This window comes from Hordeum vulgare, chromosome 6H (assembly GCF_904849725.1).
Source record: "Hordeum vulgare subsp. vulgare chromosome 6H, MorexV3_pseudomolecules_assembly, whole genome shotgun sequence".
In the NCBI taxonomy this organism is placed as follows: Eukaryota; Viridiplantae; Streptophyta; class Magnoliopsida; order Poales; family Poaceae; genus Hordeum; species Hordeum vulgare.
The window spans coordinates 360,414,916-360,419,531 of NC_058523.1; the positions used below are offsets into that span (position 1 = coordinate 360,414,916).

General features: G+C 41.7%; 1 long non-coding RNA gene across 1 annotated transcript; it reads right to left on the reverse strand.

The window, feature by feature from the left end:
* Positions 1-2,172: 2,172 nt before the first annotated feature.
* Positions 2,173-4,071, reverse strand: LOC123404173. The gene is made up of 3 exons (XR_006611677.1): positions 3,433-4,071; positions 2,876-2,980; positions 2,173-2,335 (listed from the first exon to the last, which is right to left on the reverse strand). It is a non-coding gene; the product is annotated as an uncharacterized LOC123404173 (long non-coding RNA).
* Positions 4,072-4,616: the final 545 nt, after the last annotated feature.

The following is a 4,616-nucleotide window of genomic DNA, read 5'->3' on the forward strand; positions in this document are numbered from 1 at the left end:
AGAGCGTGTGTGACGAAGTACACCCCTGCAGGGTTATGATCTATTCGAATAGCCGCGTCCGCGGATATGGACTACTTGGAGACATATGTTGTTCATAGATAACTTCAATGGCTACTCATAAAATTGTCAAGATAAGCGTGAGTGTCGTGGACGGCATTTCCGTATGGAGACGGAATGACTCCACGATGGTGTATTGTTGTGGTGTTAGTGGACTCGTGTGCGAGAAATCAAGTTGTCAAAATAATTTCAAAATGCAAGTTGTCTAGCCACGAGTCAAATGCTGGCTTTCCGCATGAAACCCCACAATACCTTATTGATACCTTGCATGAGTAGATAGTTATCCTAAAGTCTTGCTGAGTACCTCCGTACTCATGTTTGCTTAATAAATGTTGCAGAGGTTGCTAATGACCCTAATGGAGGGTTCTTCGTAGACATCGACGACGACGAGTAGCTGGTGTCCCAGCTACGATCTGGCCCTACGATGGGTCTGTAGTATAGTCAGGCCATGTGCCTTCTAGTTGCACCTGTCTGTACTCAGACAGTTTTAAACTCTTCCGCTGGCTTGTAACTGAATGACTGCTATTATGGGTCGTGAGACCCTTAATGTGTAATATTATGTGTGTGGCTCTTCCGAGCCTCTTAAATAAAGCTTGTATGTTTATGGTTATGTTGTGATGCCATCGATGTATCTATACATATCGGTATGCCATGCGTACATGTGTCGTACTTGATATGTATGGGGTTCAATTACCTAGTCGTGAACTTTAGTAGCACTCCTTACAAGGAAATGCCCCTTCGTGATCGAACGAGCCTTGGTAGTTCGCTACTGCTCCGGACACATTGGTTGACCGGCATGTGTCCTTCTTAGATGATGTGTCTGTCCCCTTTGGGGAAATGTCACGCGATGTAATGGAGTCCTTGTAGCTTGCTACGACTCGTCTACACTCGCTGGTGACCGACACCTGCTTTGTTGGGTCATGTATGCCTGTCCTTGTGCGGTACTGCCACTTTGGTTTGTGACTAGACTTGTCGATCCGGGTTCTTTGACATTGGGATGCTAGTGATACTATTGCATACGTGAGTCAAAAGACGCAAACGGTCCCGGCTAAGGTAAGGCTGCAGCCGTGGAGTTAACCGTGCGTGAGACCGCAAAGAGATGCGATGTGTTACAGGCTGGATTCCTATGACTTAGGATCGGGGTCCCGGCAGTTAGCATTGTTGAGAGATTGCATTAGCAAAAGTAAGGACCTAGGCCTTATTTCCAAGCATTTATACAATGTTTTGCTCGCTATTTTACACTTTCTACCTTGCTGTTTTTATATTTTCAGATTACAAAAACCTATATCTACTATCCATACTACACTTGTATCACCATCTCTTGGCCGAACTAGTGCACCTATACAATTTTCCATTGTATTGGGTGTGTTGGGCACACAAGAGATTTCTTTTATTTGATTACAGGGTTTTTTAGAGAGACCATATTCATCCTACGCCTCCCACGAATCGATAAACATTAGGTCATCCACTTGAGGGAAATTTGTTGTTGTCCTACAAAAATCTACACTTGAAGGCCCAACAACGTCTACAAGAATAAAGTTGCATAGTAGACACTACAAGAAAAACACTTATCAATGACCCTCTATTTTGGTCAATGAATCGTCATTGGTATCAAATTTTGACCTTTTTGACCAATTTTAGAGGGTCAACAGTTGGCCGTCAAGAACGAACAAACATGACTTTTTTAGTGTTTTGTTCAAGTATTCTTTGACCAAAATAAATAGGCCATAAAATCTTTGACCAAAATGTTAGGTCATTACATGTGTACGTGAACCACGCAGGAGCTCACATGGCATCAACCATGTTGCTAAGGTGATGACATGGCGGCTCACCAGTGAGTGAAAAATAAGGTCACAGTTTTATTAGCCGTGTCCAAATCAGGCATCTAAATGGCCCAAGCCCAACAAACTTTGTGTTGCGTTCATAAACCAATATTTGATATTTCAGCCCGTTACTATTTTTTATCTAGGACAAGGCCTTATTTTTGTATAGTTTTGGTACACAAGGCATAGTAGATAATTCCAACAAAAAACATTATGATAAATAGTTTCGTTCATTTCAGCAATAGGCATCATGACAAATACTTTACAAACACACATCTCATAAAATATTTCGGCCTTCAACTCCACTACAAATCCAACAAGTGTCGGTACTGTACGACCAATACAACCACTGTGGCTTCAATGGAACACATTAAAGAACACAAAACTAAATTGTTCACACGTAACAGCAAATTGCGAAACCATAGCATCGTCTGTCTTCCACTTTTCCACTTCTTCTGGGTAGCCAATTTTAGATTGAGGAACATCGTTAGATTAAGAAGTATAACAAATGAGAAGAACATACAAACCAAGAGGTTGTTGTTTACATGTCTATTATCAAATAAAGAAATGTCATTTGATGTGGTTAAATATTGTTCAATACGGTTCGATTCACATACTGATGCAATAAATATCGCTATACTCTGTAAGAATATACTCAGGAAAATGAAGCCATGTGGAGTTAGTTGAACCAGTGTTGTGCTCTCAAAAAATGAGGGTAACTAAGACATGCCTACAGGCTAAGGAATAGCAAGCAACATACAAAAGCATCACCTTCCATTTGTTTGCAGCAACAAAATCATAAGATGTTCACAATTGAGATCAGGCAAGGTAATTTGCAGCTCCCCACAATTGTTGGCCCCACTAGACTCAGACTCCATCATAACGACACATTTGGAATCTCTATTCGACATAAATAAACGGGAGCATAGTGCAATGTCACAACATATTATACAAAGCAAGCTAAATCTAGGGTTTGTGGTCAGTGGCGGAAATACCTGTACATAAAAGCTAGAGTATAGTTGAAGTAGATGTACTTGGTACAAAAATAAAATGAGTTGCCAAGTGGCAGGTGATGATGGAAGGACGTCGTCACCTAACACCTAACAAGAATTTGACCATGTGCGACCGATTAGGCAACATACAAATAATAACATGTAAATCTGCATAATGCGCAAACACACAACAATCCAATCAAGGAGTTGTAGAGCACAAGTAAAATCAATGATAGTAATTTTTAGCTCATGACCAATTCTAGAAATTATATTTAAGCATTTGCTACTAACAATAGAGACCATGCCAATAACCAATAACAAGTTTATTCACAGTATAGTGCCTAAATCGTAAATAATAGCCTACACAAACCCAACCATGTCATCATCATAAGTCATGTATAAATAGGAGTACTAGACAGTAACCATAATTAGGAGAAGCATTGCAACCATGGGGATATTAGAAACAACATATACTCAACAACAAACTGAGCAGAACCATAGCACACGCATGAGTCGTTAAACATCATAAAACACGTTAAAAAAAGAGAGCGTCCAGTAACCTAACATCACACAAACGGAGCTAGTGCGCCTAAGTCGAAGAAGATGCTTCCACCGCCGCTCCGGGAGACCAATAGAGCCACCAACTGCAGCAACCAGTAACATCACCACAACCGTATGCCTATCCGAAGACCATCAAGTCGGCCCCGAGCACACAACCACAGGCACGGGACACGGGTTACACGAGTCATCGATGGAGGCGCATGTCAAGGATGACGATGTACTCCCTCGTGATGGTCTCCTTCTTCATCGGCTCTAGGTCAGCACCTCCTCTTGTTCTTACCTGCGTAAAACATGGACAAACCCTAAAACAACCGAGAAAAAAATAGAGGCAAAAGTGAGGGAGGGAGAACGGTGTGGATCTTGCGGTGGATCCTCAAGGCCAGCATAGAATCGATGAGCAGTTGCACGCCGAGCCGGTCGGGGAATCAAGATCTGAGATGAGGGGCCGCAGGATTAGGGTCCCGGGATGCGGTTGATTTGTCGACATGGACGGTAGTCGACATGGACGAAGGAGAAGATGCAGGAGCGAGGAGGGCATCGGACGAAGAACAGGGGAGAGAGAGAGAGAGAGAGAGAGTCGGGCGCTCATGGGTCATAGCGGAAGGGAGAGGAGGGTGGGGCGCTCGGAGTGAAGAAAGTGGCGGCTAGGTAGAGGGAGAACACGAAGACGGTTGTAGGAGTGTTTATGTATGTGCGGCTTTGGCTGGGAACCCTAGTGGATTTGGTGGGATCCGGCCCATCATCGTCGTGTGAGGCTGATCCAAATGTTGTTTTCCAGAAAAAACAATATAAATCTTCTAAAAAAATAAATATATGCATGTAGAACAAGCACGGTATCAAGACTACCAAAATCGACGATTTTGCCTAGTGTCGGTAAAAAATTAAAATGTTTTGAAATTTAAAGAATGCCCCTATTATATCTCTTGTCCATTGTATTTATAAGGAAACTGAGGCTTCATATTTTACTCAAATTTCTCCCCACCATCCCTTCGTCCAAAGTAACCCAATAAACTAAATAAATCTAAAAAAACATGGACGTGTATGACATCTTTGGTAACCCAATAAACAACTATAAATTCATGGCCCAAAAAAAATCTCTTATATTTGGCAACCCAATAAATCATATTAATCATGGTCACATAATAAATATTACTAGTTTAAGAAATAGCTAGAAAATATATAC